This window comes from Microtus pennsylvanicus, chromosome 6, assembly GCF_037038515.1.
Source record: "Microtus pennsylvanicus isolate mMicPen1 chromosome 6, mMicPen1.hap1, whole genome shotgun sequence".
Lineage (NCBI taxonomy): Eukaryota > Metazoa > Chordata > Mammalia > Rodentia > Cricetidae > Microtus > Microtus pennsylvanicus.
In genome coordinates this window covers 126,379,073-126,404,459 of record NC_134584.1, presented here as the reverse complement: position 1 = coordinate 126,404,459, position 25,387 = coordinate 126,379,073, and the positions used below count along the sequence as shown (strand labels likewise).

The window sequence follows — 25,387 nt, the reverse complement described above, 5'->3', positions numbered from 1 at the left end:
AATAAGTACTGGGGAGGTAGCCAGATATAGATTATTATTAAAAACCCAATTTATTTTCAACAGTGAGCATCTAGGCCATTCACAAGATCATCTCGAAGAAAACTGAACACTTGAGACAGGAATTCTGCCTGAGATATACAAGAGCAGTTGGGGAATACACACTAAAGCCCCAAGGTGGCCGTATTTTAACAAGCTGGCAAACTAAGAGTTCTCATGAGAACACATACCTATCAGGGTCACGCCTTCATCTGTAAATGACACGTGCGTGACTCCACGGGTTAGCAAAATTACTCCTCCAACAGAACACACAGGCAGGCACAGCGGGCAATGAAAAGGATGCTCTCTGCCTTCATTCAGTCTAGGAGGAAGGACTTCAGCAATGGGTAACAGACTGCAGAGGTCCATCAGACAATCACATAGCCAACGAGGAAAATGTCATAATGATGCTGCCTCGGAGGAAACCTTGATGGTTAAGAGTGCATGCCTGTCAGACATAAGGTCCTAGACTCAAGAACCAAAGGTATTTCCAGGAGCTGAGCTGAGACTGCTCATGTTACCTAGAACAGACATTAACATGTGTCCAGAGAAAGATAAACTGATCTATTCTTCAAGAACAGAACTGGGAAGGCTTAACAAAGCCGGCCACAGGCTATGCGACTTTATTAGCACCAGTAACGTCCACTATGCTTCTGAACATATTATTCCAGAGTTGTTCAAAACAGTGGTAAACGTTGGCCGTCCCAGGAAAAAAGAAACAACTGAATTTTAAGAGCTGGATATAAAAATATCACAGGTTACTCTGACGACTGGAAAAGGAATTGGGGTCTGGAAGAGAATTTTGGTGGGATTTTTCTAGACTCTCTAAAGGGCACATCTGTGCACATCAGTAATCCATCTCAAACCTCAATCTGTTTTATGATTCAAATTGAGGTCATGCAGAAAGACTTGACAATGCCAAAGATATCTTTCATGATCAAGTATGTCTGCATACATCAAATTAACACCGACTGTGTTCAAAGGTTTGGTGGGTAATTTTTCAACCTGAAGGATGCAATCATGAAGAAAGGACAGTGTCAGAAGAGGCAAAAACTCCCCCTTACGTAAAAACCTGCATTTTTAGTTCTTCCCAACACTGCATTTTCAGAATTCAATTTGGTTGACAATTCTGGTGTGAACCATAATTCCTATACTTGGAAGTTTACATCAATAGATAAAGACTTTGTTTTTAAAACTCTGTGGAGATAATGCTTTTGTGAGAAGCAGGGTTGTCCCCATGGGTGACAAGAAGTAGAGAGAAGACAGAAAGCAGAAACAGTACACTAAGTTATGTTAAACCTCATTCTTTCAACAGATTCTGACGGTACTTTCATGAGATGCAAAAGACGGGCACCACGAGCTAGGGTCAGCTGTCACAGCCACAGCCCTGGGCACTAACACGGTTTGATCATGAAAGGACAGCAGAACCACACTACAATCTCTATCCTTCCCCGGAACATGTACTTGGTGAGGACATGCTGCAAACACTCCTTGTAGCAAGGTTTGGTTTCTTTTGCATGTGTCGCTGTGTGCTGGGAACAAATCCAGGACACACATATATACTCTGCCACTGAACTGTGCCTCCAGCAACCGCTTCAAAGCAAAACTTTCCTGGCAGTAAATAGGCGTCACTGGCACTTTAAGTAAGCACAGAAGAGTTGAATTCCAACCCAGAGAAGGCAGGAGGGGGTGGGAAGCATAGCTTTGCTTACTGAAAATATCTGATGTAAACAGCATCCTAACTCCAGTCTCATGAGGATGAAGAGTATGGTACAACAATGCTGAGGAATCAGGAGTTCACTGTGATGGCTTATCATCACTCCCAAGGATTTAAACTGTTTCTAGCTGACCTAACAGTAACTACCATGACAACTCGAGAACTGTAGTATCTCACCAAAGCTGCAACAAAGTTTCCTTTCAATTGGTTCCAATTTCCACTAATCCTTACTCAAAATTATCCTCGTTAAAACCAGGTACGTATTGTGCTGTTCTTGTAGATGGAAGGATCTCAGAAAGGCCTGTGAGTTCTAGGCTTGATTTTCAATGAGATGCAACTGGAGGCAGAGAACCTCACAAAGCTGCACATATTGGTGGGGGGCAGGGGACTGAACGATGGCTAAGAGGTGCAAGTCTCTTGTTCTTGCTCGTCTGAGCTTTGAGGGGAGAAGCTCATGGCAATGAGCTTGCTGTCCCGCCAGTCACGAACTGGAGCCGTGAACCACATACCTTTTCCCTCTAGAGTTACCATCTGCTGTTATCATCTGCCACGGAAGCCGACGGCAACAAAGCGGTGTTAGGAAAGTCACGACACCAGGCATCTTCTAGGAGGAGTTACTCAACTCCACACCGTGACCTTGTAGTGCAGGTTGACACAGGGCCTCATCCCCCTTCTCCGCACCCATGGTGCCGAATGTACTCAGATTAGACCCTACAGTTCTGGGGAGAGTACTTACTGTCCCATTTTCAAGTTAGAAGTTTTACAGGATATTGTTTTTACATTTTGGGTCTTAAGCCAAATAAGGCATACGTATCTTCAGAAAAATGAACTATCATCCCTTTCTGGAAGGAAGTGCAAAGGTGTCAAAAGATATTATCTTCCTAATCTACTGAAACGAGTTATTTGAACTAATTGGAAATTAACACGTAACGATTACACTCGGGCAAGCACTGATGATGGTAACATCTCCTCCAATGCAAGAGCAACAGCTTTAAAAGTCAGAACAATGAGGGTCTTAATCACTGTGCAAACATGGGGCAATTTATTGAGCAATTATATCCAATTAAGAGAGTAAGTTTAATTCTATCAAGACAATTCATCTGGTCACTTCTGAAGACCATCTGGTCAAATCAAATGCATGGCAGGAAAAGAATCAAGCACACATAAACCCGAGAAGCAAGTGTTCTTAGTAACCCTGTGCCTCGGGTCATTCGCTTCCGAGTCTTAAAATTTCACTTTTCAGGGGGTGGTCTGGAGACACGGTGCACCTGGGGACTAATCCGGTTTGCAGGTCAAATCTAAGCTACCTTTAGTACCAGGCTAGTGCCTCTTCATCCAGCTGGATGGCGGCAGCTGCTCCTCTAAGACCCCATGGAAGCTGAACACAGTGGGACAGACTGGAACTTAGCTCCTAGGAAGCTGAAGCAAGAGAACAGTTCCAGGCCAACCTGGGGAACAGTGAGGCCCTGCCTCAAAAACTAAAATAAAAAGAAATACAAAACAAACCATGAAAGGGCCTGTGGAGGGCGGGTGATGTGCCTCAGTGGGCAGAGTGCAGGCCTGACATGCACAAAGCCCTGGGCTTGATCAACAGCAAACAGAACTGGGCATGGTAGAACTGGCCTACATACACCACCAGCCCCTGGGAGGAGGAGGCAGAACAATCAAGATGATCCTCCGCTACAAGACTTCTCTGAGCTACTTGAGACCCTGCCTCCCACCGCCATGCCCCCCCCTTCAAAAAAACAGCTGAGGGAATCTGCAGCGCTAAAGGGATCAATCTTTGCCTCCAATGCAAAGTTTGGAGGTTTTTATATTTGAGCACTGTGTGACGTCATCGCCACCCTCCTCGATTCCGACTCCCTCTCAAACGCAGGAGCACATCTTCAGTTACTGTCACATATACATCCGTGTATCTATAAATACAGCCATTGAGTGTTGTCTATTGGTAGGTGCATTTAGAGCTGACTGCTTGGGGTTGGACAACCATCGGGGCTCATCTCTGAAGACCAATTCTCCCTCCCTCAGAGGCCATGAACTGCCTGTAGCTCTTTACAGCTTTTTAAAACCCGTTTTTCACATACGATTGGACAGTCACATATGTATAAGGCGCATTTTGATAGTCACACCGTCATCATCCCTCTTATTCTTTCTCCTCTCTGTGCAAGCTCTCCCTGCAGTTCCTCTCTTCTTTTAAGTCTTCTTGTATGAGCGGCTCACTGCGTTTAATTGAAGTCACCTGCACGAGCATGAATGGTTGGGTGAATCGAGCTTTTTACTGTGGGTAAGGGCACCTTAATCTGTAAAGTGTGAACTATGGTGATGCGTGAATTTTCCTAATTTGCCCCATTTGTTAAATTCAAGAACAAAGGGGAGCCGGGTGGTGGTGGTGCACACCTTTAATCCCAGCACTCGGGAGGCAGAGGCAGGCGGATCTCTGTGAGTTTGAGACCAGCCTGGTCTACAAGAGCTAGTTCCAGGACAGGCTTCAAAACCACAGAGAAACCCTGTCTCGAAAAACCAAAAAAAAAAAAAAAAAGAACAAAGGGGAAACGTCTTGATCTGTCAGTGATTAAATGGGTAATGAATAACCTGATTCCGCTAGGATCTTGATCCTGGGGTATCCGCGGTGACGGTACAAGGAGCACTTCCTTGTGACTCCGAGGGTCGGAGGCTGAGTCATCCATTCTTATGATGGGAATAAGGGAACTGGCACCAGACCCTGATGCCAGGCCATGTACAATGACAACCAATCTGCAAAGTCTTGAACGCTTTTTGTATCTTCAAATATGGATAACACACATGCATCTCTAGATGGAATATGAAACCAACATGAAGGTCCCCGAGAGCCCCTTGCAAGCTAATTACAACCCTCCTCATACACAGGGACCTCCACCCTCCACACCTTCAAAACAATGTCTCCCCAGACAAGCAAGCATTTATAAATAACAATGAAAAGAATAACTAAATTTTCCTTCAGAAGAAAATCACTGTTAACAAATTGCAAGCAATCAAAGACAGCAAGACAGCACCAGCCAAGAAGAAACCCACACTCCACAGAGACACACACATGAGTCTATGGATGCTGCACAGAAAACATAGCTGCCTCATGGGACCACAGAGGACTGCGAAGCATTGGATCCCAGCACAAGAAACTTCAAACGGGACGCGAAAGATGATTTTGATCCTCCCATTTTAAAAAATGGGATAAATTATGCTTGAAATAAATTTGGAATGCGTAAAGATAAGACTGCACTTAAATAAAGCAATGTTCTTAAAAGGAAGCCAACATAAACCATAAAGGAATACAACCACATTTACATTTTTCTGTTAATATTAGAAAACAGATAAAATGGAGGTCATCTGTGGCATTATCAAAGAAGACCGAGTGACAGCAGCTTGCCGAGCCTTTCCTTCCGACTTTGACAACTAGACACACTAGATGACAAAAATCCTTCTTCATTATTAGACTATTTTCTTGTGAAAATAAAAATAGGAACAGATAATTTCAAAAATAATAGGAGATGCTTCTTTCCCTTTCCTTCAAGCAAAGATAAAGATTATGCCCAGAGGAAATTTTTGCAAAAATGGGAAAACCAAAGAAAAAGCATGTTTGTAATCTTATAAAGAAAAAGCATGTATGTAATCATATAAAAAATTTAGCTTAAATTTCTAAAAAGCTGTTTATGTCCTCGGTCAGTAGTCTTAAAATACTGTAGTCTTAAAATACTGTAAAGCATTTAAAATCCACACTGATCGTTTAAATTATTCTGATTTGTGGGTTCTTTTTGGAGTCGTTTATTTTTATTTAACACCGAGTGTTTTGCCTGCACACATGGATGTGTGCCAAGGGCAGGCAGTGCCCAAGGAAGTCAAAAGAGGACCTTGGATCCCCTAGCATTGGAGCTATGTGTGGTTGTGAAACACCTTGTGGGTGCTGGGAACTGAACCTGAGACCTCTCTAAGAGCAGCAAGCGTCCGTAAGCCGGAGTCAGGTCTCCAGCCTCTGAGTCTCTTCAGAAACACAGCAGAGGGCTGAATTGCAGCAGTGCTAAGCACGGTCCTTTCCTTAGCGCTGAAGGTGGAGCGCGGAGACTAGAGGGAAGATAAGATGTAACAGACTGCTTTGTTCCTGTGCAAAATTCAATGGGAAAATCAGTAAGCCTCAAATTGGGAAGGAGACTTCCTAAAGAAGTCTTAGATGAGGTCAGTATGAAAATATGAGCTTAAATTGACATCTTTTTAAATTCTAAAATACTGATTCTGTAGTTCCATGAAAGGTAGCAAAAATGAAGGTTTGTTTTTAATCCCCCTTTAAAATGGGTTTTATGATGTTGGCCAGACTAGTGTGGGTTTCTCCATCAGCTCCACACCTTCCCAAATGCTGGGCTAATAAAAGGTGTGCAACACCACGCCCAACGAGATTTTTCCATTCTTTATCCAACAACCAGAGCTGAAGAGTTCCATACACCTGTGGTAGCAGATACAAGGGGCTCACATCTCATCAGTTCAGACCAAGTTTACAGGACATAGGAATCGCTACCCTAAGGAAGTCCAGCACCACCCACCTGAACAATTTGAAGCACAGAAAACAGAGGCGTATGTTGTGCACACAAACAGTCAGCAGATAGAAGCTTCTAGAAGTTCACTGCACATTCTGGAAAGGATGGAAGGACCAACAGCAACTATGCAAATGTATGTACCAAGACAAGATAACCATTACCTCAAGAACCCTTCCAAGGATGCCCCAATTACCCACACTACAGTACAAGAGTCACAGGACAAAAAGTACCAAGTGTCTTGATCAGAAGAAACATCCGTTATCACCAGGAACAGAGGAAAATAGGTTAGACAGCTGTTGTCTTTCTTCATATCAAGGTTAAAATAAAATCCCATCACCGACAAAATTAAGGCAAAGATTCAACATCCTGCATAATAAAATGTATGAGCAACTGGAAGAAGAGCACTGGTAAATATTGTTGGTGTGGTGGTGCAGTCCTCAACAAGGAAGAGTCAACTACAGGAAACTCAACCAATCAAATGCAGAGCTGTACCTTGCAGTCCCAACTGCTATCTACAACACACTCTGGAACATGAGGCTCGGGGAACACTGCCGCAGAGGGGGTGGAAAGACTGTGAGCGCCAGAGGATCAGAAAGTGCGCTCTGAGACTGTGTCTCCCGGTAGTCTCAGAAGTAACATGCAAAAGGGCTCGCCCACATGATGGCTCACAGGTCAGCTGACCAACGAACATGCCAAACTGGACAGAGAAAAGCCCACAAAACCTCAAACCCACACAGAGAATTACAGGTAACACTGGCAGCAGGAGAGGTGGCCTCCCCAGGGAAGTGCAAGCCAGTTTGTTGTCCAGTGCCAAACAACCAGCCCTGAAAACATACATGCAGGTAGCATTATATGGACCAAACAGACTGTATGTACATATGCATATATGAATGCAATAACAATTAGGCTCTTTTTTTAAAGGTGTGAATTTGAAGGAGAGCAAGGAGAGTCAGATGTGAGGGTTTGGTGGTGAGAAAGGGAAGGGAAGGGACAAGAAATGTAAGCTATAATTTCAAAATTTGAAATATATCTATAAGTATGTATATTTCATATATGTCTAAGTGCATGCATTTCATATATATGTACTATACATACATGTATACATATATTGATGATGCTCTTTGTATGAGAATGGAAATGAAAATGAAGATAACAGCAAGTAACTTTTGAGCTCAGTAGAGGGCAAGCATTCTTCTAAATCATTTCCATATATAATTTATTTGGATTTTACAACCCAGTGAATCAGGATTAAGCTTTGTATATCATCCGCCATAAAACATGAGCAGTCGCAGGCTTCTCCTTCAGCGTGTGATTGCAGAGCTAGCAGTAACTCTAAGTCACAGAAATAAAATCTTACGTATCTGGGAAATAAAGCAAATGACACACCAAAGAATAATAAACCCACCGAGCAGATGGAATGCAAGCTTCGAAGAAAGCAAGGCCTGAACCAATTAAGAATGAGAGCGGCCACACTGTGATTAAACTAACAATTCAAGTTTTGGTACACTGGTTTGTGAAATTACTTCCTCATTAAATGTAGGGCTTTGCATTTGTTGTCACGTGGTAAGTTTCACTTAGACAAGGTTGGCTATTTGGGAAATAAGAATACTAGGCTTTTTTTTATTTTTAAGTTATTAGGAAAAATGAGCTAGGAGTCTGGGTTAGCAAAAGAATGTAAACAAATCCCACTGGGTTCTAGCTGGTGGAAGTCACATGCTCTCAGGTCATTCGAGCAACTAGAATTTCTACAGAGAAAAAAACGCCCTCCAAATTATGATACATATGAACATTTGAAGCAAGGAATTGCTAAACAACCACTAGCTATAAATGCTTTCCACATTTTCCCTATCTTGAAAATACTACCAGCTATTCCAAGTCAAAGAGGGAAGGGTTCCACTCACATAGCCAAGAGATTCTGAGTATGCAACTTGACAACAGTGCTCTGAGTGTAGGTGGATTAGCAGGAAACTCAGACGGACCAGCATCTCATTTTTCCCATGGTTTTGTTGGCCTCAGCTTTTACACCTTACCTATGAATCGATAATTTTCCCCTTTACAAAAAAGTAGACTACAAAAATCTAACTACTAGTTGTGCTATTAAAAGTAAAGAATATAAAGCATTATATATTTATACATACATATATAAACACACATACACACTAATGATGGCCAGCAAGATGGTTCCGCGGGTAAAACTGCCTGCTTTCCAAGCATTATGACCTGAGTTCAATCCCTAGGACCCATGCCATGGAAGGGGAAGGCTGACGCCTGCAAGCTGTCCTCTGACTTACACAATACTCTATGGCATACGTATATCCACACATATATGTATACATACATACATGTAATTTACCTTTTTAAGGTCAATTATAACGGGAACTGTAGGAACGCCTCGGCAGCTAAAAGCTAGCTCTGTCTTCCACAGAACCCACATTTACATCCCAGTACCATGTCACACGGCTCACAACTGCCGGTACCCCAGCTCTGTGGGGAATCTGATGTCTCTAACCTCTGCAAGCACCTGCATACATATCACCCAGACAGACAGACAGACAGGCAGGCAGACAGACAGACAGACAGACAGACACACACACACACACTGGAAACCACCACCTTTTAAATTAATGCTAGTCAAATTGTCAGATAAAGTGAGGCAGAAGAACAATCACAAATGACCCTATGACTTATGTCCTAAAGAGGTGACTTAGTATTTTTCTCCCTTCTCTAACATGTTAGAGAGGCCCCTGCAGAACTCGCTGGTATTCCAGTGTATTAAAGATTTAAAAATGGCTCTGCACTTCATGTCAAGAATTTCGGGATATATTACAGCCATGACTTAGAAGGAACTCACAATGTCAACCTCAACACTGTTTCTAACTGAAATGAACGACAGGTACTGTTCCAATAGTGTGGAGAGATTTGGTTTAGTCCAGAGATGGTTTCATTAAATAAGTTATTATGCATTTATCTTGGCATTGATCTCCTAGTAGCTAACTAGCCTATGCTACAATGTATTGATCTCCTAGTAGCTAACTAGTCTATGCTACAATTTATTGATCTCCTAGTAGCTAACTAACCTATGCTACAATGTATCCTCTAGCTAACATTATAGATCAGCACAATGAATGCTGGTAGAATTCAGGTCCTTCCGAATTCTGCTCATGGATTGTATTTAGGGGTAAATTACTTATTCAAAGAGTTGCAGTTCAGGACACTGAAAAGAAAAAGTGTGTGTGTGGGGGGGGGTGTCCATGGGACTCCTCATCTAGGAAGACAACCAGGATGGAAAAGGTGGATTGAATGTATATCAAACCAGGTGTGGTAGTGCGTATCTATAACCCAGCACTTGGGTAGAACAAGGCAGCGAAATCACAAGTTCAAACAAAGCTGTACTGCAAAGTGAGATCCGCCCTTTAAAAGAGGGGCTGTAGAGACAGCTCTACACTGCTGCTCCTGCCGAAGACCCAGGCTCAGTTCCCAACACACACCTAGTAAGTCAGAATCAGTAACTCCAGTTCCGGAGGACCTAGTGCCCTCTTCTAGCCTCCAAGGGCACTGGCAACACATGATGCACAAACATGCATAAACACTCATATTCGTAAAATAAAAACAAAATAAATGTAAATAATCTGCAACAAACTTGTCAAAAGAAATGGAACAAAATCCTGAGGACTCACTCATGCAACTCAGATTAGCTTGCAAACTGCACACTATTTTATGAGATTATGATATATATATATATATATATATATATATATATATATATATATATAATTACACAAAAAAATGAAGGGATCATAATTAAGAAAAATAAGCAGTAATTTTTAAATGACCTTATTTAAAGGTAACTAGGATTCCAACATCAAGCCCCCGTTGAATGTTATGATCTTAGAGCATCCCCGCTAGGGGCAGGCTTTACTGTTTTTCTTCAACCCTATGCTTTCACTGGAAACCTAGACCGCAGCAGCAGTTCTGGATCTGGCCGTCTAGTGGCGTGCACAGGGCACACTTCATGGACTGACGCTAGCTTCTGTGGATTCAGTGTTCCTCATTCATTTTTGTTTTAAAGACCCTTGACAGCCCAATCAGAGAATCTTTAAAAATTAATTTAAGTCTAATTAATTAATTCATAGACACACATTGTACTCATTTTATTAGAAGTTAGGACAAAAAATATTTTAAATGAATTATTTAATAAGAATGGGAGAGAAAAGCAGAGCACAGCAGAGCAAGTATAAGCAGTTCTTGAGGGACTAAGGCAGGAAGACCGTACCTCTAATAAACTAATGGATGAGGAAAAGAAGTGATAAACCAACAACCAGACAGTCATTGGTTTTCATTTCATTCACGTACCCAGCTCCTCATCAAGGGCGTCACCCACTGAGTGCACTAACCAGCACCACCCCACTGGAAGACGTGGCTATGGACATTCACTGGAAACCAAACCAATCACTCCAGAAATGGTCTCCAGCAACCAAAGATAACACCGTGAGCTGACCGGTGTCAGGATCCGCATACTAAAACACACCAGGGCAGACCTGGCTGCTGCCATGATATTTTTGGTCTCTGTGGAATGTGTCACCACCACACAGCCTCTCCGCATCTAACACATGAATATGAAAGGATATATACTTTCAACCTGGCATTTCCACTTAAACAACCTGCAATCAATTATCCGTCGTCAGCAGCCAAAGTCAATTTTCTCTGTGCGTGCGGAGGGGAACGTGCGGAAGAGGCTGATAATTCCCAGGGAGCATGTGGCCGAGTGTTTCTAAGCAACCCTGTTCCAGCATCTTCCCCGGTGAAAACAAGGGGAAGAGTTTGAACTGTAGGATGACAGAGCCCAGAATACTAATGATGAGGCAAGCACAGGCTGTACAGACCTTGTGGGCAAACTGGGAACGACTCTCAGTAGAAATAAACTTTAATTAAACATTAGTACTCCGGTCATAGAGTCAACCCAACACACGCAGATTCTGGGGCTGTCTGTCCACTCCAGTTAGTGTGCTCTTCATTAACACATCTGTACAGATAGTTTAGCAAATGATTGGTGTGTGTGTGTGTGTGTGTGTGTGTGTTCTGGAAATTGCTGGGTTGTGGGGCACGTTCCAAATATATCCACTTCCTTTCTGTGGAATTTCCTCTGGAGAACATGTAAACTGACCTCGTCCTTAAGTCGGCATCCCTGTGCGAGGGACCTTGTATGGAGCTGCGTGTAGAAAGCTCTCTGACGAGCTGAAATGGAGCTCTGAGCCCGTGTCAGCAGCCAGCCCACTGCAGAAGGCAGCAGGAACAGCCAGCGGGCAATGCAACAACCATTAGCAGCTCCTGCTCTGGGCAGACTGTTCTCCCCACGGCTGTGCACAGCAGAGCAGCAGGTCCCTCTTTTTCTGTCTGGGAAATAAAATGGGGATAACCTCCCAACAAATCCCCATGGGACTCAGGGAAAGGGGGTACCGTCCTTAAGTGTTATATCTGGGCTTCATGCTATCTATGGAGGTGAAGCACTTATTCAACATGCCAAGGGATACTATAACAAATGTTTTAGAAACAGATTACCTGGAGCTGGAGGTTTGGAAACCAGTTAAAAGCAGGTGCAATGGCAGGTGTCTGTACCCCAGCAATGGAGGGAAGAATTCAGGAGAACCCTGAGTTTCGCTGGTTAGCCAATCTAACCAAATCATTAAACTCTGGGTTCACTGAGAGAGCTGGACTCGAAGGATAGTGAACAACTCACAAAAGTCAGCCTTTGGCCTCTATGCACACAAGTGGGTAGTTACAGTCATATACACTATAGAGGCACACATATAGACAACAGGGAGGGGCAATAAGCTTCAAAGACTCCAACTATTGTCCTGTGAATGTGTCTCAGCAAGAAAAATGGATGTAACTGGAGACAATTATATTCCCAGGTTGTGTGTAGGTATATGAACCACGTACATATACAGGAGGCGAAACATTCAGTAAAGCCGCGCAAAGGGGCAAAGAGAGCAAGGCGAGGGGAGGAGGAGAAGAGAAATGTGCTCGGCACACAATTTGTTCATGTGAGGAAGCACCAGTTGTTTTAATCTCAACAAGAATAAAGGGTTTCCAGTTGTACTCACAGCACAGCAGTGACGTGTAAACACTTCCGTGTTATGAGCAATTCCCGCAGAATTTTTGAATAAATAAGCCATAATAATAATACGCCTAATGTTCAGTATATCTTCATTTCTTTATAGAATTCTTAAATTATGCCGTTTTTCTCAAGCCAAATGGCCTGAGTTCAGCTGCTCAGGACACAAATATAAGCTACCCAGGGCGGCGGCTGCCTGTAAGCCTCACGCTGGGTAAGCGGAGGCAGGAGGACAGCAGGGTCTCCCTGGCTGGCTAGTATAGCTGAAATAGTTCAGGTTCAGGTTCAGTGAGAGATGCTGTCTCAAAAAAGTAAGATGGCGAACCAAAGAGGAAGACAGCAGACCCTGACCTCTGGCCTCCACGTGCACACACAGACAAATGAACCTGCACACGCACATGTGCAAATTTAACACAGAACTGTAAAACGTGCGTCATGAGGTAAGCACTCTGCTGGCCTCTGTGTCTTATCTGATTGTCACCTAACAATCGAAAGGGAAGTTCCATCAGCTTGTGTATCAATCACATAAGGGCACCGTGGGCTGGATGTGGTCAGCCACAACAGAAGCTTGTGGAGCCAGGTTTCTGTCTAAACAGTACGCCCTTCCCAACTCACATGAGGGATCTGAACTTAACCACGAGCCAGCACCTGAGGAAGGACGTATGTCCTATACTCCTAAGGGTGACGCTGTTACCAGTCCCTCAAGCAACACGCCAGGCCCGATGTTTATATAAATGAAAAAAATGAATATTTATTTATTATGTATACAATGTTCCTCCTGTACATCTCTATGCCAGAAGAGGGCACCAGACCTCATTACAGATGGTTGTGAGCCATTATGTAGTTGCTGGGAATTGAACTCAGGACCTCTGGAAGAACAGCCAGTGTGCTTAACCTCTGAGCCATCTCAAGGCAGAGTCTCTTATAGCCCAGGCTACGCTGAAACTCACTGTGGAGTAAATAACACCTTGAGGTTCTCGTCATTTCCAGTGTTGGCATTACAGATGTACCTCACCACGTCCAGTTTACAAACTCCTGAGGATTCAACTCAGGGCTCCACAGCAGCTAGGCAAGCCCTCTAGCAAGGGAACCACATCCTCCACCCTTATCTGATGTTTTTCACTTGTAAATCATTTCAGACTGAATTAATACTGCTCGTGGGGAGAGGTGCTAGCAAAGGAGGCGGCACAAACTGGCTAACAATATGAGATGTAAGAAATCCACCTATACAAGAGGAAGCGTGTGGGCTAGAATATAGCTCAGTGCATGGCATGTGCTCAGCATGTGTGGGTCCCTCTCTGGAACCCAGCAGCAAACACACAAGGACATACACACATAGAGAGACACACAGACACACACATGGGGTGGGGAAACCACAAGCTCTTTGGAAAGCCCAGAGTTGTCATGTGGTGGAGCCGTGAATGTTGGGGGAGGACAGTCCCTTCGGAAAGCCTGGACTTGTCTTACTGTGGAGCTGAGGGTGGTGGGGGAGGACAGTCCCTTCGGAAAGCCTGGACTTGTCTTACTGTGGAGCTGTGGGTGGTGGGGAAGGACAGTCCCTTAGGAAAGCCTGGACTTGGTGTACGATGGAGCGGTGAGTTAGATGCTGAGGGTGGATCTGGCTGGCTGGTTCTGGGTCAGAAGAGTGATGTCACAGTAACAATGTCACAGGTCACCCTTCCGCTGCCCATACCTGCCAACTGAGGCGTGCATGGCTGGCTCACTGACTAACAAACCACATTCCTTATATCACAGCAAGCTATTTTCACATTACATCTGAAATGGAAGGAACAAAAAGAATAGAAATCTGCTATCAACTGTTTAAAAATTTACACCGAGAACCAAGGAATTCCCCAGTAGAATATAAAGGCTTGCTGGAACTTCCATTACGTGAATTTATTGCCAATCCAGTCATCTTAAAAGTTGTGCTATAAAACATATTGTCCTTTGCTGTTCCAAAATAACACTTGGGGGGGGGGTGGATGATGACTTTCTTAACGCCATTGCTACAATGTTCTTCCATTCTCTAAAACCAAATGGAAACACTTTAGCAAAACGGTGAGCTAGAATTCGCCCACTGTCTTCCAGACGGTTATTAGGTCTACTGAAGATGGGGTGAGGGGGGCCGGGGTATCACAAACTGCTCCAACGGGAAGCTGCTTGCATCTCTTCTCGAAGACTCTGGAGAGAATGTGGCGCTGAGCTCAGAAGCAGAACAGAAACATAATCTTAACCTTACTAGATCAAAAATGATTTGTAAAAAAACAAGGTTGCTCTCCACTCTATTGTATCCGTGTGTGTGTGTGTGGAGATATAGATGCAGATGTAGATGTAGGTATAGATAGATGTAGATATAACGGATGGACTGCAAAGACCACAGATGCACCCACCTCTGGGCTCTCCTGCTCTGTGAGGACGCCTGCACATCACTCTGCAGCAGGTGTTTCCACGTCAGCTCTGAGTAGTACAAGGTGACAGCTAAAATGCTATGTAGCGCTTCCCTAAGCCTCACGGCGGACACCAGATGGCCTGTGCCTGTCCATCCCTTCTGCTTCCGGACATATAAGCATTATGGCTGAACTCAGGAGCGGCCTTGGGCCGTGAAGTGAGCGCTAAAAGGAGACAACATTGGGATGGGTATTGACACTGAGGCTCACACACCAACCCCAGACTGCAGGGTGCTGGACTTGTTTGACATAAGAGAAAAAGAAACTGGGTTTAAACCGCTGCTTAAGATCTGAAAGTCTTAGGATAATATATCACCATATTTAATCCCAAGTAAAAGGGCAAATGGTGCACCAAAATTTCCACACAAATGCTTAATTAACTAAACAAGGAAGGTATAGCCAGCCTGGAATGACATGAGGTTTAAATCAAACTAGGCACAAACCAGCAAAGCAAAGCATCACTGAGAAAACAGAGCTACTCTGTTCTCCCAACAGCACGGGAGCTGCTGCAGAAGCCGCAGGACCAGGATGCCCAGCTTCCTAGACTCTCTTCGGGTTTTCATGTCCTGTTTACAGGAAAACAGGTGGGACGGTCTGTACTCAGGCATTTCCAGCGCAGCTTCTGCTACCTGAGGCCTCTGCACACTCTCTACTCCAACCCTCTGGAATGCTCTATCGGACACTTAATCAGCCTGGACTTCTAAACTGATAAAAATTGAACCCTATCCATCAACTCTGACATGGAGCTAAGAAATTGATACTAATAGAACATAATTAGAAAATCTTGTTTTCCAGAGGTCTTTTGTAAACACCTACAAATGATTTTATTATTAATTTCATCATAAAGTAATCAAGACAGAAAAGGGGATGTTTTCCCTCCCATGAGCAAAGTCCAAATATTTTCTTTACAAGCTGACATTTTTCTTTGAAAATAAAAATGAACACAAAATAGGGTGTAATTTTAATTCTTTCATTTCTAACAAATATATACCAAGAATGCCATAACTTCTAAATATCTTGCTTACTAGCACCAGGGTGTATATAAGCAATCAGTGTGGCAAATTCTCCAATTCATACTACAAAACCTACACACGATACAATGGGAAGCTATGGAGACACCCTAAATGCCTTATGGAGCTCTTGAACTATTGTTTCTCCAAGGTCAACTAGACAGAAGCATTTCACTAGACATCAAAGGTGTGTTTCCACCACTACAGCTCTGCAGACTGAAACCTTACCCTTCTTATACAGGTATGTATACCCCAACTGCTTCCTAGCATGGAGGACGGGCATCCGTCACCACGCCGCCAGAGACCAGTGCCCTTCTTCAGCACCTGGGACCAGTCCACAGAAGAATAGGGCATCCAGTATCCAAAATTTCCACATGAACTCAGATGTTCTCTGACATGGCCAGGTTTCGTGGGAAACCTTTTTCTTCAAGGCCTTTTTCTTTCACGTTTGCTGTTGAAACACATCTCCGTTGGAAAGGTTTCACAGCTGAAGAAACTCTTGGTTTGTCCAGTCTAAATACCATCTAATTATGGCTGATAATTGGATGAAACCCATCAGACAAAATGTACAATTCATCAAAGCATCTGCTTGGTATGTTTCCATTATTGAGACTAGAGAGCTTGAAGCTCAAGGCGCTCCAGTCTGTATTCAGAATCAACTGCCATCAGATCCCTACGTCTGGAAACATCTGATCATAGCCGCCTCTCCTTCGTGGACCCCAGCAGTAAGTGACTTCTCCCCAGACGATACCAATCTGCTCGCACAGAACAATCCTTTTCACTTTTCTATTACAGACACTCGTGTGCATGGTCCCCTTGCTCCACTGGCGCTAGCATGCATTAAAAGCAGACAAGAACACTTCACTCGCCATTGTCTGCAGATCTTATTAATACACTGCCTCCCTAATTCTTCCAGGTTACTAAAGAAAACATACCTATTATCCTGCAATTTCCCTCAATTTGGCCTGTTTTCAGTAATCATACATCTTGGACAATTCATTTCACGCTCACCCTCGCTTTTATACAATTCAGTTCATTTAGCACGTAGGATTTCAAAAACTTTGCTTTCTCGGAATTATTAGATCTACCAGCGACAGCCTTTTTTTAATCAAGTAATTCTATAAAGCGATCAAGGCAAGCAATCAGGTGTTTGTGTGATGATTGCTGCTTCCCAGCCTTCTGTCGTCTTCCATTATCTTATAGATGCTTACCCAGTCTTGTTAATGCTTATTTCATTCCTCTATTAGGAAAACTGAAATTAAACCAGCTAGATGATAGTTTTTCTTTTTAAAAACAATCTGCTGTATTTGAGTCATGCATTTTGCTATTTCTGGCACCATCCCCCTATGCCCACCCCACAAACTCTGGGAATCCCCAGGTGACACCATCTATATGAGAGGAATAAGGTGACCATGACACATAGGTGCGACTTCCATGGTTGCAGGGTGCACACGCTTCCTAGCATTCAAATGGTTCTGTTCAGCCTTCAAGGGTCTGTAACTCTCGTAACATTCAGGTATTCTTGAGGAAATGGGATCACAGACATTTACCAAGGGGAAGATCATGTAAGAACCCAGGAAGCATGTAGCTGTTTACAAGCTAAATAGACTACAGAAAGATCCCACGCTGCCAGCACCTTGGCCTTAGGTATCCAGACTCCCTGAGAAAATAAACTGGCTGTGGTACTCTGGAAGGGCGACCCTAGCACACCTAATGAACCTAAATGCACCTACAAAGCAAAACACATCAAAGGACACAATGTTTCTTCCTGTTTCCAGATCCACTGATGAGGGGGAGGGGGAAAAAACAAGATCTAAAGATTCTCCACTGATGAGGGGGAAAGGACTGAATGGCAAAGGGCTTCACACAGAAGCATGAGGACCTGAGTTCAGATCCCCAAAACCACGAAAAAGCCAGGTGTGCCAGTGCACAGCTGTAGACCCACAGCTGAGAGGAAAACAGGAGAACCTGGGCTTTGCTCCTCAGCCAGCTGAGGCCGTCAGAGTGCACAGCTGTAGACCCACAGCTGAGAGGAAAACAGGAGAACCTGGGCTTTGCTCCTCAGACAGCTGAGGCCGTCAGAGTGCACAGCTGTAGACCCACAGCTGAGAGGAAAACAGGAGAACCTGGGCTTTGCTCCTCAGACAGCTGAGGCCGTCAGGGAGCTTGAGGATCAGTGAGAAACCCTTCTCAGAAAACAAGCAATTGAGAAAGACGCCCCAACTGACTGTACAGACCCAATAAACATCGCTATGCTTATTCATAATTCCTATATAATTCCTGCACACACTAGGATTTTGAAGGGAAAGGGAAGCAGAAGGATGGCAGAAGGCATCTCACGGGTGTTGCACATTTGAAACCTTAACCACTTAGGAGCAAACACTGATGTTTCTAATGTGAGCATGGGGAGAAGAAGCACAGGTCTAAAACTGGCTGCCCTGTTTCCGCTTCTCTGAAGACGGCGCCCACCACAGCCAGAACCACTTCATAAATTCCAGCTACCGTTCTCGGGGGTGTTCAAGTACATGAGTTCAATTAGACCTTGCATGAAAGGTGACTTCGGTTCATTCCCGAGTCCATCAGTCACTACAAGTGGAGTGTGGGCCCTGCTGGCCAGGGGTGCTTCTGGGCATGGCTGCTGAGGACCACTTACCAATCACTCTGCAAATCTCGTGGAAACCTGAAGCCAGGGGAAGAGCGGGACTCGATAAAGCCTAAGAATTATGACAAGCCCAGTGTGGCATTGCCCCTACTTGCTTTATGGAATATAAGCAGTGCTGGTTGCCTGACTTTTTTTGTTTTCCTCTTGTTTCCAATTTCCCCCCTTTGGGAAAACAGGGCAGAGAAATACACCAACCCTTATTTGCAAAGGGTGACAGACACAACCCATCCATGATCACATTTTCATTGATTCACAGTGCAATTCTGCTTATTATTTTTAAATTGGGGGTGGGAGGAGGGATTGGGGACTTGGCTTAAGGGCCACAGCTTTTCACTTTTGCATTAGTGGAAGGAGAGCGGTGTTCTCCTTCAGGCAGCGTAGGATTGCTACCTATCAAGAAGCAAATGGAGGACACCCTTCCTGGCTTGCAGAGGGGAATTAGATCTAAAATAAAATGGTTCCTAAAGGCAGACACAGTGGACTGGCGTGTCCAAAGACAAGGGTGGTATATCTTTGGTTAACTTCTAGAGAAGTCTGTTTCTTTAAAAAGTATGAGAGCAAATGTCTTCCCCTCTGCTGGGCCAGGGGCAGCAGCCACAGAGAGAGGTGAGGAAAGCTTGTGAAAACACAAACATAAAATAATAATACAGAACCTCTGGTCTCTGTATGGCTATTGATTACACCTACGGCTCCCCTCCGACTCCACTGACCTAATCCACATCTTAAAACTATTGTGTCAGGACCAGAGAATGGCCTGGATGGGAAGGGTCAGGCAGGAACAAGAGAAAATGAGTCCTTGAAGCAATTCTGTCCCCAGCCAGAGCTCCCAGTCTCAAGCAGCGGCTCCCTCGGGCCCTTTCCACTCACCCCACCACACATCACAGCAACCATCTGCCTTCGAAAGTAGAATGCTACCTTCTGTAGCTATGGCTTCTTCTGAGAAATGAATAATATTTACTTTATGTCTGCGTATGCCCTGAGTTTCTACACCATGTAGCTCTGGGCAACTGTTTGTAATAAGCAAGCATATCTTTCTATTTTTCCTCTACTAGGACTGGGGAAAGGAGACACAGGATGAGGCTGAGGGTTTGTCTCCTCTCCTTCTCAGTCTCCCATCCATCCAGCACTGAGTGTCCATCACACACCAATTCCCATTCCACGCACATTGTTAGGCGCCACAGTGAGTCCCACAAACGCCCTCTTGTCCTGAGGTCACATAAAAACACTAAAGCCTTAGACAATAAAGTAAAAACCGCAACATAAGGATGGTTTGTGAATCCCAGGAGAGCTGCTCTGCGTATCAAGACCACAGGCGTAGAGGAAGAAAAGTCTCAGCAGAGAAGAAAAGAAGAGAAGGGCCCTAACATGGGAACCAAAGTAGAACAAAAGCCACTCGGAGGAGGGAAGGTGCTGCCCGTGCGGACAGAATGTGGGCCGTCAGAGGGGGTGAAGGGCACCTGCTTTAGGACCAAGCTTAGGACTTGAACAGGACGGCCACAGAATGAGACACTTGAACAGCAACAGGCCCAAGGAGGGTCATGGATAAGCGATCCATCACAAAAAGCCCCAAGGTCACCACGCCAAAAATAAAGACTTGGGCACAGAAAAAGGGAGTAAATCCCAGCACTCCCAAGTTACTGACTTCAGCTGTGGCACAGATTCAAATTTAGAAACCTCTAATGCTCGTGAAGTTAAGGAGAAATTGGCCATTTTTAATTCAGAGTCCTCCACAATGCGGACAAGATATAGTCCTCCCCTAGATCGGCACCATTGGTTAGCAGTTCTCAGAATTTGTTGTTACTCAACAAGAGGAGCAAATTCTACAATAGGAGCTGGTAGTCAGGCTGTAAATCACTCTTTTTGTTTGTGGGGAGGGGTGTCTCCTCTCGGGTAACATAAACAGACTCGGTCAACAGGGATTGGTATCTCAGGGTCAAGGGGCACTGTTTCTGCTTCCCCTCAAGGCACACGCACTCAGGAAATAGCCGCTGGGAGTCTATCTAGAGCCAGGTTCTGTTTGGACCCTTCAGAAGCAAACATGAACGACGTGAAAGAAAATGGCCCCTTTTTAAGGAGTGGGCTGAGAGGAAGACGCAGGGTGTTATCAGTGTGCACTGAAAGCAAAAGTAAGACTCAGAAAGGAGGGGTACAGACAGGAATGACAACAGATGGGACTCTAGAGGAGATGGAGGGATGCGGAGGAACTTCATACTATTAGCAATCAGTTTTAAGTACAGAAAACATCTGATAACAGGTCTAAAAATACACCAGTCTATGTCAACGTATACATACACACACACACTAAGTACATATTTACTTAAAGGGCATCTGCCCATCCTTTGTTTGGCAGGGGTATTAGAACTGAACGTAGGGCCTTAACATACTCAACACACACACACACACACACACACACACACACACATATCATGGGTCTGACATTCAAAGTTTCTATTGCCGGACGGCTTAAGTCCAACCAGTATTTCTTGAGGACTGTGTTATACTAGGTATGTAGATCAATGAATGGATTATGGTAACAAAACATAGAGCACGTACTTCATAGTTAGCTCAGGATCACTACTAGAGTGAATGTCTGGCCCCTGTTTCTCTGAGGAGTACGTAAATGTAGCAGTGAAAACTCATTTACTTAGGAATTCATTACTGCTCTTCAGGACTTGATTCTGTTCCCCAGCTAGATATCGTGAGACCAGAGACTCGTGGAAGGTGCAGAAATCTCCCTGTTAAAAAGACGGATAATTCTTAACGTGCATGAGCTCTAGAGAGGAAAGCAGCTGTGCGGTTTTACAAGCCTAGGCGTCTCAGCAACTTAAAGCCAAACATTTTTCATGGATTTACATTTATTGGAGCTTACGGTTATGACTTATGCCTCTCCCCAGAATCGAATAATAGCTTCTTTCGAAGCCTCAGATAGAGCAAAAGAAAAGCTTACTACCTTGTCACGCATGGGCAAGCCCTGGGGGCAGTCAGAGCACAGAAGGCACATTCTGTTAGTGGAGAGTCCCTGGTCAGTCAGGGCACACTGCTCTCAGGACAGAGAACAGGAGCATCCATTTGCAAAAACACTGCCTTTGAAATGTCCTACAATTCACTCAACTTAATGACAGTTACTTTTTAACTCCTATTTCCAACTACTAGAAAGTCTCAATAAAATCGCAGAGTCACTTCTGTATGAAGTGAACTCTCTGGCTTGTGTCTGAAGTCGCCCATGGGTTACACGCACAGCCTACAGGACCAGCGCTTCCTCGCTCCCTTCCTAGGACTCTACAAGCACCCCCAGAAATCCCCAGAATGGGGAGTGAGTGACCCCAGAGGAGTTGTACAGAGAGGATCACTGCATCCAACAAGTCCTTTTGGAAGGCAAATGAAGACAATGGAAAAAATGGGATTTTTAAAAAGTTTTATTTTATTGTACTAGGTTATTTATATAAGGCCACTTTCACGTGAGCATATAATGGACTCAAATCACACTCCCCACATCCTCTACTTGCCCATTCCCCAGTCCCATTGGTCTCCTTTATTTCCTACAGCTTCGCTGGTTTCCATGACAGCTGTACACACATGATTGCATGTGTCTATATAAAACATGGGAGCCTCAGACGAGGGAATATAGGTGACACTTGTCTCTGTGGAGTCTGTATACATGCAGTGTGTGCACCATGGGTATCATGGGAAGCCAGAGAAGAAAACCAGGTGCTCTGCTCACTTACTGTTTCCTACCTCAGTCAGGGATCTATCACTACCCTGAAGCTGGTCCAGCAGTCAGCAAGCCAACAGTACTGCCTCTGCCCTGACCGTACTGAGTTGACAGGAATGCCCATGACTGACTTTTTCGTGATGTTAGGATCCAGACTCAGGGCCTCAATCTTGCATGAGAAGCGCTACTCCCCACTGGCCCATCTCACTAGCCTGGTATTTATCTGAGATTTAGTTAGTTGGCTTGATATGATTTCCTCCAGTAGCACACATTTTTCTGCAAAACTTTGCTCTTCTGTGTGGATGAAAACAATCTGTTGTGTGTGCGCACATTTTCTTACACACTCCTTTGTTGTTGGGCCCCTGGATTGTAAATAATGCTATAATAAGTGCAAGGAAGGGTGAGGGAGAGATGGCTCAGGAACAAAGAGCACTTGCTGCTCTTGCAGGGGACCTGAATTCAATTTCCAGCACCCACACCAGGGAGCTCACAACTGCCTGTAAACTCAGTTCCTGGGGCTCCAACACCCTGTTCTGGCCGCCACAGACATCTGCAACAAACATGGTGCACAGACACACACTCAGGTACACATACACAACACATAATAAATAAACAGACCTTACAACAAACCCAGAGACATTAAGAATGGGGTTTTAACATGTGAGCCTTCGGCTTTCTCTCCAGTGCTGACTTTTCCATGTGCTATCTTTGGGAGAAGATTCTCCAGGCTTGCATGGTCCCTGGAGGATACAACCTCCAAATAAAAAAGGAAATATGTAATACACACAGGACCAATTCAAGTGAGCAGACAGGTGGTAAAGGTCTTCACAACAGTGACCAATCGTTCGTGTTTTCTGTCAACCTGAGTTGACTGAGAACCATTATGGAAAGACCTCTAGTGTGGCCATGAGGATGTTTCCAGAAAGGTTCAGTTGAGCTGAGAAGCTTGCCCTAAATGTGGATGGCACTGTCCGGTAAGCTGGGGTCATGAACCAAATGAAGAGGACATAGGCTGGGCCACAACATTCACTTCCCTCCTGCACTGAGCAGGCTTGTTCGCTCGCTCTCTCTCCCCTCCTCCTCTCTCCCTCTCCTTCCCCTCTTCTCTCCTTTCTCTCCTCTTTCAGCATGCCTTGAAATCAACCATGGATTCTCGGGGCCAGTTATGGAAGTCCCTTCCTACCTTTCCTCCATGTAAACAACTGAATCACTTGAGGGACAGAGGGGGAGGGAGGGAGAGGTGAGAGAGAATAAAGTTTATATATCCTGCAGTAATATAAGTTAAGTTTTTCCATCTTGACACTTAGCTATCCAAATATGAGAAGTTCATTATGTGGGGTTTAAAGACTCTGTATCAGTTTATAGATTAGAATTCCGGGGTGTCTTTTCTACTCTTACCTCAAGTGCAAAGGAACTGACAGAGATAAAAAAAAAAACCAATTTAAAGCCAGGCATGGTGGCTGGGACTCCCAACCTTGGGAAATGGAGGGGGTGGATTGCAATGATCTAAAGACCAGTCTGGACTCCTCTGTAGGTGTGCTCTGGGCTATTCTGGGATACATGAGTAAAACCCTATCTCACAACCCAACTGCAACTCACAAGATGAAGTAAAATAACACTTAACGTTGTCTTCATGCTGCATATCCCCTTAGCAAGCAATGAAGGGGTCAGAGATCGGCTCAGTGGGTAAAGATGCTTCTCTCTGAGCCTCAGAACCCAAGTTCAGTTTCCAGAACCTGCATAACGGACAGACCTGATTCCTACAAGTTGTCCCCAAGTCTAAACACACCCACAATGCTATTTTTAAATCTACTGGTTTAACAACAGAAAAACACAGTACTCGTTTAGACCCAGACTTAACCTCCAATTAGTGTAGTTTCTGAACTTTAAGACAGGCTAAATAGGAAAGCATCACCATGGATCAGGGGAGATGACACATTCCTGCACATAACCTTGGGAGTGTTCAAGTTTGACAGCAATCTGTACAACCAAATGTTTGCTCCGGCGCAAGAAAGGGAACCTGCACAGTTACACATAGATAGCTCTAGCTTTTCCCTTCGGCTACAAACACCAAGGGTGCTCAAGCCTTGCAAAAATCGCCCATGTGCACTACAGGAGTCAAAGGCAATTCTGAAAGGTGGGGGGGAGGGTAGAAAGGGAAGGGAAGGGGAGGGGAGGGGAGGGGAGGGGAGGGGAGGGAAGGGGAGGGGAGGGGAGGGAAGGGGAGGGGAGGGGAGGGGAGTGGAGGGAAGAGAAGGGAAGGGAAGGGCTCCTCCCTCCAACACAACCTCTGAGAGAGGTTAGGGGTTGCACTACCAATTTTTAATGTATTATCTAAATCTTGAATAAATCTAGAGAGTGCTAAACAGAGCAGGGATTTAATGAGCTTCAGGCATATAAATAAGAAATTGCTCCCAGCTGTAGTTCCAACAGTGGGTGGGTAAGTTTTACAACCCCAGAGAGGCAAAGCCATTTCAAGGGTCTGCTTTATCAAAGGAACAATGAAACCCTCAGACTGGAGAAGCAGGGACCCTGGGGTGTGAGGAGGATGGGGTGAGTTGTTAGGGGAGGATTGTAGCAAGCCTGGGTGAACATGGAAAAGCCAGGGTGGCTGTGGAGGGTGTGGTGGCTCTGTAGAAACAAGAGAACAAGAACAGCCATGGAGGCCTGGAAATGCCAGCAACTCAAGAGATACACAAGTGCACCTCCTCAATCTACCGTCTGCTTCCTCTAGTGCTAAAACGTTGCAACAATTTCTCTGTGGTTTTGTGTTTATTTTGTATTTTGGTCTTGGTTTGCTTTTGAGACAGGGTTTCATGAAACCAGTGGGTCCTAACCTAGATTTGCCCAGATTAAGAGACAGATGTATTGTTTTTGTGAAGAGGAGCAAAGTTGAGAAATCTATTTCAGCATCATTCTTCGTTTCCAGAGGCCAATATGAATGATAGAAAGGTGGCACCTGGGTTTCTTCATTTCACACAATTCCCCCAATGGACAGATCGTTAGCTAATCCCATCCATGATGTCACTGCATTACAATCATAGAAATTCCATTTTTTACCAACAAACGCACAACGCTCGTGATCACTTTTACAGACATCCCTCCAGGTGACTACCGTGCTTCACA

At 44.5% G+C, this 25,387-nt stretch overlaps 1 protein-coding gene across 21 annotated transcripts in view; it reads right to left on the bottom strand.

Moving 5' to 3' along the window:
* The window catches only part of Pard3 (par-3 family cell polarity regulator), a 509,597-nt gene that overhangs the window by 341,491 nt on the left and 142,719 nt on the right, over positions 1-25,387 (bottom strand). The window contains exon 1 of one of the 21 annotated variants that reach the window (XM_075977729.1): positions 8,217-8,256. The exons of the other annotated variants lie outside the window; for them this stretch is intronic. The gene's annotated coding sequence lies outside the window, so the exon portion shown is untranslated. Of the gene's footprint in view, positions 1-8,216; positions 8,257-25,387 lie in introns of those variants that run through there. 21 annotated transcript variants of the gene reach the window in all.